General features: G+C 53.3%; 1 protein-coding gene across 5 annotated transcripts in view; it reads right to left on the reverse strand.

Moving 5' to 3' along the window:
- The window catches only part of GRM7 (glutamate metabotropic receptor 7), a 168,912-nt gene that overhangs the window by 97,449 nt on the left and 57,621 nt on the right, over positions 1 to 13,842 (reverse strand). The gene's annotated exons all lie outside the window — the stretch shown is intronic.

Consider the following 13,842-nt stretch of genomic DNA (forward strand, 5'->3'; position numbering starts at 1 on the left):
CAGGTATTCACCAGCTCCTGCCTCCTCAGAAGAACAAATCTGACCTGTGCTGCCCCAGGATGAGCACTGCAAGGGCTCTGCACCTCTGGCTCACAGAGAGCAGGGCAAGGGCAGAGCAAGGGCTGCTTTCTGCAACCAGCAGGAGAGTGAGGCTGTAATATCAGGTTTTATCCGTGGCACCTCTTTGTACTTCACCTTGCCAACAACTGCTTTTCCAACCCAAAATCAAAAGGAGCTCATTCTGCACTTCCACAACAAGCAGAGCTTCTACAGAATCTGCTGCATTGCTTATATTCCTAAGGAGACCTTTTGGATTTTAAATCTTTTTCCACTGTTCATAAAATATTAACTGCTGCTGGCTGCTTCAATCACTGGGAGTACAAAAAGCAGATATGAGGTGTTTTACCAGTGTTTCTAACAGGATATCTAAAAGCAACATGAAGTTATAGAAATGTGCCAAGTAGAATTCTCCTGTTCTGCTCAAACACAGGGAGCAGAGTCCTTCAGTGGGTGTGCCAGGAACTGCAAAGCACAAAACTGCAAGCAGAGGGGCAGAGCCCATTCAGACACCTGCAAAAGGCCCCTCCTGCCCCTGCCCAGCTCCCCAGGCACACCAGCAGCATCCCAGTGGCCAAACTGGGCACCCACCTGGTAAAAACCAGCTGAAATCCAACGCTGCCTCCAGGGAGCTCCACACAGCACCCCCAGCTCTGAAGGGACCATCAGAATAAACATGGATTGTGCGGACCAGAGAGACCCACGGGCAGCTGGGCAGGGTCCCTGCCCTCTGCTCCAGGGATGGTGCCCACGGTGCCACTGGCAGGGCAAGGCACAGCCAGAGCTTCAAATCCTTTAAATCAGACTTTGAAATCAGACTGCTCTGTTCAGGGCTTTTCAGTATTCCAGGTAAACATTTTCTGTCTCTTCACCATTTTATTTTTCTCCCATTTTGGTAAAGTCTGTTCTTTATCATCAGCTGAGAACAGGAGTTGGAAGAGGCAGGATTTCTGTTCCTTCACATTTCCCCATTTCTGTTCTGACCCATCAAAAGCTCCAGAGAAGCCCAGGGTGCTCTGATCCTGGGGCTGCGGTCCCAAAGGGACCCCGATGTCCCCGTCCTTGCCCAGCTGCCCCAGCAGCACAGCAGGGCTGAGCTGGGCTCTCTGAGGGGCCCGAGGAGCTGCAGGGAGCATTTCACCCTCGGGGAAGCAGCTTCTCCTCAGTCCCTGTGCTCGTGCACCCTGCACACACCATGCAGGGGTTCCACATGTGTGAGCCTGGCTGATGCTCTGCTGGCAGCAAGGGGGAATGATTAATGCTGGGAACACTGTCTTAGTCAGTGATTAATTGATGTTAATTTATTTCCAACGTTGACCATTATTCTTCATTTATTTCATTTTCTCCTGCTAATGAAGAGCTGTCTCTAGGTCACTCCTGTTGTCTTGCTCAGGCTCCTGCAGGAGAGCAGCTGCAGCAGGAGCAGCACAAACAGCCCAGGGAAACAGGAGCGTCCTCAGCCTCTCCTGCCACAGCAGCCAGCCCAGCAGCAGCCTGGGACAGCTCAGGGAAAAACCCAGTGAAATACCAACTCAAACAGCTCAGGGAAACCCCACTGAAATACAGAATGGAACAGCTCAGGGAAACCCCACTGAAACATGGACTGGAACTGCTCTTCTCACTGCAGAGCAAACCCCACTGAAATACAACCTGGAACAGCTCAGAGAAACCCCACTGAAATACAGACTGGAACAGCTCACTGCAGAGCAGTGAAATACCCCACTAAAATACAACCTGGAACACATCAGAGTTAACCCCTCTGAAAAACAGCCTGGAACAGCTCAGAGAAACCCCACTAAAATACAACCTGGAACAGCTCACTGCAGAGCAACCCCACTGAAACACGGACTGGAACAGGTCACTTCAGAGCAAACCCCAGTGAAACACCAACTCCCTGTTCCAGTTTCCCTTCCAGACTCACTGGGTGTTATTATCCAGCCCCATATCCTCCTCCTTCTCTCCCTGCTCAACGAACCCTTTTTTCCAAGAAAAATGACAGAACGTTTGAGTTGCTCACCTGGAACACACACCCTAGTGCCAGAGCACACAGCAGCCCTCCCTGGGCTGCAGGACTGCCAAAGCCTGGCCTGCCAAAGCCTGGCCTCTGCCCCAGAGTCAGCCCCAGCTGCAAACACCCCAAACACAGACAGTTATTGCTGCTGTGCTCAGCCACTCATTAAAGATGATGAGGAAGGTGCACCTGACCCACCTCAGGCACTGACAGCAGCCAGGAGCTTCAGAAAGGCAATTTCCCTGAGGACCTGAGCAATTAAGATAATGCAGGAGTGCCCCTGCTGAGACATTAATGAGCTCCTAGCAGGGCAAGATGAGGCTCACAGTTTGCTGCATTTCTCCTTTCGGTTTCCCAGGAAGTTTTATTGATTCCGGTTTCCTGGCGATGGGGAGAGCTCAGCTGCTCAGGCAGAGCCTCCTGAGCCCACCACGTGTGGCAGGGCAGAGTCGGGCTGCACACACTGCAAATCCCCCCAAACCACCCAAATTCACACACAGGAGCTGCCTGGAGCCTGCTCCCAGCTGCAGAGCTCTGTGTGAGCTGATGGGCGAGGCACAGCCTGGGATCTGTTCAGGGCTCGGGTTTTATTCATTTCGAAATGCATCAGGTCAGGATTCCATCCTCAGTTAGCACAGCTCCTCCTGTGCCCCATCCCATCCCAAAGTGCAGGACAGACAGCCCCAGCATCCTGCAGAGAGCTGATTCCCCTCTCTGAGCCCAGCTCACTCAAGTTTCTCCCTGGCTGTTTTCTCTGGGCAAAACCCCCCCAGACCCTTCTCGTGCTCCCTTTGCCTTCTGAGCAGGAAGGTAACCGGGCAGGCAGCTCTAGAAATCCAGATATCCACGGGAATTAGTCCCTGCCCTTGGCAGGGGGCTGAGCAGAGCTTTAGGCTCCCTAGAGCCCAAACCATGCTGTGATTCTGTGGAAATTTCACCCAAAACACTGAATAAGGTCAGAGCTTGCAAAGGTAACAGGAGCAGATGCTCCTGCTGCTCCCCAGTGGATGGAGCTCAGCATTTCCCCAGGGGCTGCCCCAGACAAAGTGAGGGAGAGCAATTAGGAAAGTTTTCATGTAAGTCCATTTCAGGAGCAGCAGCAAATCTTTCTGAGCAATGGAGGGAACACAAAGAAACAAACCCAGCAATGATTCCTGCACCTGAATTTTGGTTCCATCTGCAGGGGCTCCTTGCACCAGCCCTCCCAGCTGGGTGGGCTGAGCCCCTTGAGCTCCATCTCCCACTCCTGGGCCAGTCCAGGATAAAGCAGCCATGGTGCAACACCTTTTAAAATCCACTTTTAAAAACTCCTCATTACCACTGTTATTGTGGATGGAGCCCATCACTGGAACAAACACTTCCAAAGCTACTTTGGGTCTCTCAAACAACTGCCTTTCTAATTGAACACATTTCAGTTTAATTAATTTCAAGCCTGAAAAGAGCCCATTTCCAGGCACACAAGCCCATCCCATCCCCACCACAACTGCCATGGAAAGCCATGAAAATCCGTGAAAAGCCATCCTGAGTGGCACTGGCCACTGGGAGCCCTCTCTGCACCCACAGGGTCCTTCCTGCTCCCTTCCCCAGAGTGAGAAAGCTCTCCTGAAACAAACCATTGCAGCAATTAGGGGACAGTAATTACAGCAATTAGTACTGTCCACATGGCTCATGGGAGCACTTCATCAGCTCAGAAAGCAGGAGACAGGATCATAAACACCCAGTACTGTGAGAGGTGTCCATAAATGTGAGATATCCTGCATTTCATCACGATGACCTGTGCCTGGACCAAGGTCTGCTCGGGACAGGGAGGAGCTCGTGGCACAGACTGGATTTTTACAGAAAATCAGGGGGGGATTTCTCAGCTTTTAAATGCTAAAAGAACCTTGGACTGGAACAACCTGCCTTGAAACCAGGAGACGCAAAATTGTAATGAAAATGAGTCACAGCACAAAAATAAACACCTTACCCTTGTAAAGCTGGAGATAAACCTGTCCTTGAATAAACAAGGACATCACCCCTGTCTCAACATGCTCACATACTGGGGATGGGGACTCAGCCATTTATGCTTTCCTGGGATGAATTATTTACTAAAATGCTTTGCTTTCCATCCTACTGACATGGAAAAAGAGTTTTAGATACACACTTGCCTAATTTGGGTGTGCAAATTCCTCCTTGTGAACAAAGCTGTGTTTATGCAATCATGAAGATCCTGAGTGAGCACTTCTCAGAAATAAAATTAACTGGTATTTCTATGATTCCCATTTTAATTTCTCTTGGTTTATCTGTGTATATTGGGCAAAAATCTAATTTATAATGGTTAATTACTATTTCTAAGCCCTTGATCTGCAGCCACCCTTCTTGGAGGGATCTTGTGATCTCCTGCACAAACACCTCTCCCACCCCAAAGAGGGATATTGATCTCCTACACCTCAGGGATTATTGACACTGAAGGCAAAGGCACAGGGACGAGTATGACACTTCCCCATTTGATATTTTAAAGTGAAATATTCAGCTTGGTGAGAAATGGATGGGATTTAAGGTCCCTTCCAGCCCAACCCATTCTGGGGTTCTGTGTCTGTTCTGTGCACAGTGGAGGGAGAGGAAGGGCTTGTCTGCCTCTCCCATGCCCTGAACACACCCTGCAAGGTCTGTCAAATGCCAGAATATATTCCCATCCCTCTGGTGCTCAGATTTACAGCAGTCAGGGCATTCTCAGGAGGGTTCCTGTCACCACCCAGATCTGATTTCATATTTTCTTTAACCCAAAGTGCTGAGCAGACACTCAGGGGGATTTGGTTTTATCTCCTTGCCCGTGCACCATTCCCCATCCCTGCCTGCATCCCAGGAGCTGGGGAGCCAGAGGGGTGCACGGACACCCAGCACTCACATCCCTGCAGGGATGGAGCTCCCGCATCCAAACACGGACTCACCGATTCCAACTCTTCTGAAAATAAATCAGGAGCGGAATATAAACAGAGCGAAGCAGCTTTTATGTTTTATTTATGTGTACACACTGCTCCATTCATCCCAAACAGATAATTGAACCTTATATTGTCTGTGCATATTTTAAAAGGTTTTTAATCTGCAAGCATAAATCTCATTGATTTTGAAAGTAGCCCGATGAAGACAACAGCAGTAACGACTCATTCAGCAGCCAGGCTGAGGCAGAGCCCGTTCCTGTGGCAGAGCAGAGCTCTGGGAGAGCAATCCTCACACAGACACACAGGCCCAGCCCAGAGGAGACAACTGCACTGTGGAGCAAGGGGAGGCACTCATCCTGTGAGTTATTGGCTAAGTGGGAGCTGTGCTGGGGTGTGAGCACGGCTATTACTGTATAATGTAATAATTGCATTCCCAGCAGAGCATCCACGCTCCTGTCCTGGAAAGTGAGGCTGGGATTTGAGTATTCATTCCTGAATGTTCAATATAGCCAAGAGCCTGACAGCCAAGGAGAACAAAGCTCTGGCCCTGGTGCCCTGACACAGTAACACATCCAAATTCTGGCACCACAGATTTACCTGCGTTGAGGGGTCGTTGCTAATTTCAGTGTGCAGTTAAACTTTGGGCAGGCAGCTCAGCAGCACGGTGAGCAAACCCAAGTTCTGTGAACAATTTCCAGTGAGCAGCTACTGCAGAAGCAGGAGCCTGTTCTCATTCAAATATCACAGTGGCCTCAGACAATGGGATCTCTCCAGCCCCCCTGATCTCTGACACCCCAAGGGAACCAGCTGCATTTCAAGCAATAAATGATGTTTTAAACAGGCCTTCTGGAGCTCATTTCCCTCTGTGCGATATTGGAAGTATTTCTGAATTTAAAAATGTGCCAAATAATAAAAACCCCCGGGTTTTAATGCGCTCACACTGTGGCTGAGTGAACCGTTCTGCTTGAGCTTAAACTGTCTGGTTTGGATTGGCACTTTATGGAGAGCTGGAGGCAAGAGCAGAGCTGGGAATGATACAGAATATGTGTGAGCTGCTGCCTGACCTCCCTGCAGCCCTGCACACCCACACCTGCGAGCCCCAACAGCTTCATCCTCCTCCTCTTCCTCCCCCGAGGTGTCCCCACAGCCACAGCCAAAGCCCAGGGTGAGATGTGCTCACCTGGCTCCAGCTGGAGGTGACCAAGCCAGGCTGGAAAATGGATCCAAATCCATGAGCAGAGGCACAAACCTGCCCTGGTGGGCACAGCATCCCTGCTGCCGTGCCCCAGTGACACCAGGGAGAGACATCCCCACCCAAGGGCTCCTGGCAGCCCCACTCGCTGCCACAGGGCACCTGCACAGAGCCAAGGGGGGACAGGGGGCACAGAGCCCAGGGGGGACAGGGGGCACAGAGCCCAGGGGGGACAGGGGGCACAGAGCCCAGGTGGGACAGGGGGCACAGAGCCCAGGGGGGACAGGGGGCACAGAGCCCAGGGGGGACAGGGGGCACAGAGCCCAGGTGGGGACAGGGGGCACAGAGCCCAGGGGGGACAGGGGGCACAGAGCCAAAGGGGGACAGGGGGCACAGAGCCCAGGGGGGACAGGGGGCACAGAGCCCAGGTGGGACAGGGGGCACAGAGCCAAGGGGGGACAGGGGGCACAGAGCTGTCCCAGGGCACCTGCACAGAGCCCAGGTGGGACAGGGGGCACAGAGCTGTCCCAGGGCACCTGCACAGAGCCCAGGGGGGACAGGGGGCACAGAGCTGTCCCAGGGCACCTGCACAGAGCCCAGGTGGGGACAGGGGGCACAGAGCCCAGGGGGGACAGGGGGCACAGAGCCAAAGGGGGACAGGGGGCACAGAGCCCAGGTGGGGACAGGGGGCACAGAGCCCAGGGGGGACAGGGGGCACAGAGCTGTCCCAGGGCACCTGCACAGAGCCCAGGTGGGACAGGGGGCACAGAGCCCAGGTGGGACAGGGGGCACAGAGCCCAGGGGGGACAGGGGGCACAGAGCTGTCCCAGCTGCTGAGGGACAGCTGGGTGTGACACGGCTGTGAGGTGCTGTGCTGTGCTGGCAGGAGGGCACAGTGCACAGCTGACTGTGCTGGGGCTGCCTGGGCAGGCTGGTGTGGGTTCTGCTGTGAGCTCATTCCAGAGACTGGCGCGGTCTGAGTGATAAATAAAATCTCAGCCATCATTCCTCACTTTCCCTTTTCTACCTGCACATGTGGGCAGGCAGCTCAACCCCACGGTGAGCAGAGCCAAGTTCAAATCCAACCCCTCCCCAGCACTGCCCAGGCCACCACTGCCCCGTGTCCCCAAGTGCCACCTGCACAGGGCTTTGCAATCCCCTGGGATGGGGACGCCTGGGCAGCTGTGCCAGGGCTGGGCATCCCTTTCCATGGGGAAATTGTTCTGATATTCAGCTTAGACCTGCCCAGCCCAGCCTGGGGCTGTTCCCTCTCCTCCTGCCCCTGTTCCCATGAAGAATTGTTCCCAAATTCCCCCCTGACCTCCCCAACCCAGCCTAAGCCGTTCCCTCTGCTCCTGTCCCTGTTCCTGGGGTAAGATCCCAAATCCCCCCGGCTGTGCCCTCCTGGCAGGAGCTCTGCAGAGCCACAAGGGCCCCTGAGCCTCCTTTGCTCCAGGCTGAGCCCCTGCCCAGCCTCCTCAGGGATTCTCCATCCCATTCCCAGCCCCTCCAGGGCTCCCCTGCACCGGGGAGCAGCAGCAGCAGCCAGGAGGGGCTCAGAGAGGACAAACTGTTCCATCATCTGCAAGGTCAGCCATCCCAGCCATCTCCTCCTCGAGTCCCAGGCATTTAAAATTCCTTCAGAAGTGTGGGAGGCACGGCTGACCCGGGCCTGGGACGGCTCCGCCGGGGACACTGAGGGATTATATTTAGCCTGCCTTTGATTTCATATTTTCTTTAATCCAAAATAAACATTATCACAAGTGAAAAGGCCTGTTGTGTCCTCTGAGCATCAGGAACAGAACAAGGTCCTTCAGGACACAGCCTGGGTATAAAGGAGAGTGAGAAAATGCAGTGAGAGCGATGTGAGCGAGAATGGGTTGTAATTACGGGAGAAATCTGCATTTGACATTTCTCCCACTACATATCCAAGAGTTATAGGGTATAATGGACTTCCAGTGAATATCTATACCTTTTATTCCCTTATATTTCATCTCTGGCCTTTCACAAAGCGCATCATCACCATGTAATTCCACAGATATCTAAATATTTCTGCATTATTACAGGGAAAACCACAAGGCAATCACACTTTTACCTTCACTGGCTGTCTTCACCTCGACATTGAGCTTGCCAGCTAAATAATTACATTTCTTCTTATCTAACTTGTGGGAAAACAAATTTAATAACAGAAATACAGTCAGAAAGACGAATACTTAGGGGAGAATAATTTTCAGACTTAAACTTCACAAGCTCAATAGATTATTCTGGACACTGGATAATTACTCTGCATGTCTTTATCGCAAAAGTGCCCGGACATTCTAATTAATCCAAATTACTTTCTAAGGGCCATGTTATTGGACTCATGCAGGAACAGCCAGATACAGAAATACTGTTATTTTTATAAAGGTTTCTAACAGCTCAGCCCTGCAGCATCCTGATGGAAACCACCCAGAGCAGCTCCTTGCCCTGCCTGGGGCAGCCCAGAGCCAGCACTGGGGAACAGGAACCTGCAGGGAAATCTGCCCTAAAAATAGGGGCTGCCTTAGAAATACAAACAGGGTCCAGTGCTGATTCCATCAACAGCCCCACCCCAGCACACAGCCTGTGTCCGTGATAAAACTGATCCTAAATAACAGCAACAGAGAAAACTGAATCTAAACCACACCAACAGAAAAAACTGATCCTAAAGCGCAGCAACAGACACAAAACTGATCCTAAAGCACAGCAACAAACACAAACCTGAACCTAAAGCACAGCCACAAACAAACCTGATCCAAACCACACAAACAAACTCAATATGGACCCTAAACCACACCAACAGAAAAAACTGATCCTAAACCACAGCAACACACACAAAACTGATCCTAAAGCACACCAGCAAACACAAACCTAATCCTAAAGCACACCAACAGAGAAAACTGAACCTAAACCACACCAACAAAAAAACCTGATCCTAAACCACACCAACAAACACAAAACTGATCCTAAACCGCACCAAGAGAGAAAACTGATCCTAAACCACACCAACAAACAAACCTGGAGCTGGGCTGTGTGACACTGGATGGGCCCCCAGGCAGCACCTAAAATTGGCTTCAAGCTCTGAGACATCAAAGTAAAGGGCTCTTGGATTTCCCTGCCCTTCCTTCCCATGACTCCTGTTACATACAGGTAAAGATATTATAAAAGAAAGGCCTTATAAAATCAGGCCTTGCTCTGCTGAATTACCAACAGGCTTGGAAGTTCCCATCAGGGAAAATTAGTAGAATGCAAAACAGCTAACAAAACAAATTATTCTTGTAGAGAAAAACAGTCTACACCTGCAAAAACAAGAAATCTGTTCCATAAGAATCAGTGAAGAAAATATGTCAACACATCTAGAGAGAGAAAATTTGATAGATATGTTCAGTAGCCCTTCCCAAGCCAGGGACTGAGTTTCACTGTACTGCTGACCAGTTAGGCTTAACACAGTGCCTTCTGATATTTCCCAGAGATGGGAACCATGGGAATAAAGAATTGGCTTTTCTGCATGAAAAAATGGAGTGCCTGGATTTCCCTGCTGTTCCTTCCCCTGTCCCGGTGCCCAGGATTTCCCTGCCCTTCCTTCCCTGCCTGTCCCAGTGCCCAGGATTTATTTCCCTGCCCTCCTTTCCCCTGTCCCAGTGCCCAGGATTTCCCTGTCTGTCCCGGTGCCCAGGATTTCCCTGCTGCTCCGAGCAGGGCTCTCCAGCTGATCCCTGCACAGGGCAGCTTTGGGAAGATGACAGCGATCCCTGTGACCCTGGCAAGCCCTGAGGATGAAAGGTGCAGAGCCATTTCTGGAAAGCACCGAGCGTTTCAGGATGCTCTGTGAAAAGGCTGCTGGTGCTGGCAGCGCTCAGGATTCCCGAGGGATTGATCCTGCGAGGTGCTGAACAAGCTGTTCCCCTCAGGGGCCACGGGAGGATGGAGCAGAGCCAGCAGAGGCTGCAGTGAGCAGGGATGGTGTGGGACCCCTGTTCTGCTCCCAGGACAGAGCATCCCGTGCTGGCTGCAGTGAGCAGGGATGGTGTGGGACCCGTGCTCTGCTCCCAGGACAGAGCAGCGCAGTGAGCAGGGATGGTGTGAGACCCGTGCTCTGCTCCCAGGACAGAGCATCCCGTGCTGGCTGCAGTGAGCAGGGATGGTGTGGGACCCCTGTTCTGCTCCCAGGACAGAGCAGCCTGCCTGGAGCATCCCGTCCCGGCTGCTGCGAACAGCCCCGGCCGCGGTGGGCAGCACACAGCCGGGGCAGCGGGGCATGAACGGCCCTGCAATCACTCCTGCATCTCCGTTCATCACAAACCGGGAGAGGGGGAGAGGACGGGAACAGGAGAAGGGGGATGGAGAATGGAAATATGTGGTGAATCCGAAGGGAAGCAGCAGCCCCAGGAAAGCCTAACGCCGCTGTAGCTTTCCCAGGCGAGCTGGGCTGTCTCATTTCCCTGTGCTCAGCTGGAATCAGCCCCGAGTGACAAACGAAACCCCAGACATTCCTCCAAAGGCTCCTGCACCTCCTGCTCCGAGGCACAGCAGCGTTCCATGGATGCTGGGGTGCTTTGGGAACGCCACCCCCGTGCCCTCGGCTGTTCCATCCCCTCGCTGCCCCTCACATCCCAGCCTCAGGGACGCGCACACCGCCTTTGTTTCCTCCTCCTTCATCCCATCTCCCTGCAATTCCCTTCCCTCCGGTTATTCATCCCTCTGGAGGGCAGAAGCACGGCGCAAAGGAACAAACCCCCTGTGCATTGTTCATCAAGATCTGCAGAGCGGCTGCTAATTACTGCAGCGGAGCTCTGTCCGCCGGCCTCGGAGCTCCGGGCTGTGAGAGCCCCGCATCCTGCCCAAAACCTGCACACCCTGCCCAAAACCTGTATCCTGTCCAAAACCTGCACACCCTGCCCAAAACCTGTATCCTGTCCAAAACCCGCATCCTGCCCAAAACCTGCACACCCTGCCCAAAACCTGTATCCTGTCCAAAACCTGCACACCCTGCCCAAAACCTGTATCCTGTCCAAAACCTGCACACCCTGCCCAAAACCGGTATCCTGTCCAAAACCTGCACACCCTGCCCAAAACCTGTATCCTGCCCAAAACCTGCACACCCTGCCCAAAACCTGTATCCTGTCCAAAACCCGCATCCTGCCCAAAACCTGCACACCCTGCCCAAAACCTGTATCCTGTCCAAAACCTGCACACCCTGCCCCAAATCGGCATCCTGTCCAAAACCTGCACACCCTGCCCAAAACCTGTATCCTGTCCAAAACCTGCACACCCTGCCCAAAATCGGCATCCTGCCCAAAACCTGCACACCCTGCCCAAAACCGGTATCCTGTCCAAAACCTGCACACCCTGCCCAAAACCTGTATCCTGTCCAAAACCTGCACACCCTGCCCAAAACCGGTATCCTGTCCAAAACCTGCATACCCTGCCCAAAACCCGCACCCTGCCCAAAACCCGCATCCTGCTCAAAATCCGCACCCTGTCCAAAACCCACATCCTGCTCAAAACCCGCATCCTGCTCAAAACCCGCACCCTGTCCAAAACCCACATCCTGCTCAAAACCCGCATCCTGCTCAAAACCCGCACCCTGTCCAAAACCCGCACCCTGTCCAGCTCTGCATTCTGCCCAAAACCCCCAGCCTTGCCCAAAAACCACAGCCTTGTCCAGCCTTGCCCATCCTGCCCGGCCCTGCAATGGGGTTTTTGAAGCCAGCCGTGCTCCGGTATCACATGCAACCAACAGGAAAATTAGCATTGTAAAATGGCAACCTCATTTAGATAAGCACGCTGTGAATCCATCTAATTTGTATACAGAGTCATTGTGTGGTCACAGCCGAGTGCCTCCAGCCTCTCTCTCTTGTCTCTGGCTGTCCCACTCCCAAACAGAGCTGGGGAGGGTCCCGAGGCTGCTGAGCATTGGTGGCACACCGAGAGCAGCACAGACTGTCCCTGCCTGGGTATAGACAGTGCCACAGTGCCACAGCAGCTCTGCCCCATGGCCAGGGCGCTGCCACCTCCCTGGGCCCCAAACATCCCCCAGACATCCCCAAACATCCTCACCCAGCTGCTCACGGGGCTCTTCTGGAGCTGCACGAGGGCTCTGAGCCCCTCTCCACTGCCACAGCACCTGCTCCAGGTGCCCCTTGGGGAGGGGTGACACCTGTGGGCACAGGCAGGACACCCCCGGGGTGGCACAGGTGCCAGGACACCCCAGAGTGGCACAGGTGGCACACACCTGGCTGCACAGCTGGCCGGGTCCCTGCCCCACTCCCACATCACTTGTGGGATTTGCCTCCCTGCAGACTTTTCCCCGGGCAGAAACTCCAGAAATATTACCATCAGTTCTGACAGCTTGGGAACCACCGTGTTTGATAACAGAGCTGCCAGGGAAGCTGATAAACAGAATCCTCTGCACTTCCCCGCTGCCCCGGTCCATCTGCATTAGCCCAGACATGCAGGAGATCTTTATCAGCCAGGTGCTTACACCAGTTCCATCATCACCATGGCATCGCAGAGCTCTCAACTCTTTAAAAATAGAACTAATAGCATTTTCTCGTTAGCTCTTCCTCCCAAGCTTTGCAGAGAAATGCTGGGAGCACTTATGGCTTTATTTTATTTATTCCTTTGTTTGGGAAAGGGGCTGAGCCGAGCACTTCGCCTCCCTCCCTGCCAAGGGGGTGCAAAGGAATTTAGGGGGGTTCTGTGTGCTGGTGTGGGGTGCCAGCACCTGTGGGTGCTCCCACATCCCTGGGGGTGGCTCCCCAGCCCTGCCCAGCCCAGCCTGCACAGGTGGGACAGGAGACAGAAGGGAAGGAGCTCTGTGAACTGAGAGCAGCCCTACAGAGAGCCTGGATCAATGAATCAGTGCAGACATCCAGCTCAGGAGCAGCCACTGCAACGCTGCTGCATTTATCCCATCCCTGCACACGGGGAGAGCCAGGGCAGGGGGCTCTGCTGGGACCCCGGGCACGGGGAATGGCAAATCCATCCCCCATCCCCAGAGAGGTGCCTGGCACAGCTCAGCACCAGGGAGACAAATGGTCCCCAGATCTGCAGCGGTGACACAGCCCCAGCATCCTGCAGCTCTCACTGGTGGCCAATGAGTACCAGGTAACCCCAGAGATTCATCCCATCCCATCCCATCCCATCCCATCCTATTCTGCCACCACAATCCAGCAGGAAAAACTCCTCTAGCAGTGCCACAGCTCCAGCAGGAGCTGCTCCAGCATCTTGCAGCTCTCACTGGTGGCCACTGAGCACAGGTAACCCCAGAGATTCATCCCATCCCATCCCATCAGCCCAGCAGGAAGAGCTCCTCTGGCAGTGCCACAGCCCCAGCAGGATCAGCCCCAGCGTCCTGCAGCTCTCACTGGTGCCAATGAGCCCCAGGTAACCCCAGAGATTCATCCCATGCCATTTTGCCGCCACAATCGAGCAGGAAGAGACACTAATTAGCAGGGAGCTGTTGCAGGGATGCATGAATATTAATGCCACCGTCCAAACTAATTTGCCCAATTACTGCTGTTCCAGCAGCTCCATTACAAGCCATAAAGCCGGGCTGATAGAAGATCTCCCTAATAAGGGAGTGAGAACAACTGCTGGAGAGCTCCACCACGCCTCAGCTGACACTAACAAGGTTAATT

The sequence above is a fragment of the Melozone crissalis genome, unplaced genomic scaffold, assembly GCF_028551555.1.
Source record: "Melozone crissalis strain CALT ecotype California unplaced genomic scaffold, PUWL_Pcris_2 ptg000029l_1, whole genome shotgun sequence".
Lineage (NCBI taxonomy): Eukaryota > Metazoa > Chordata > Aves > Passeriformes > Passerellidae > Melozone > Melozone crissalis.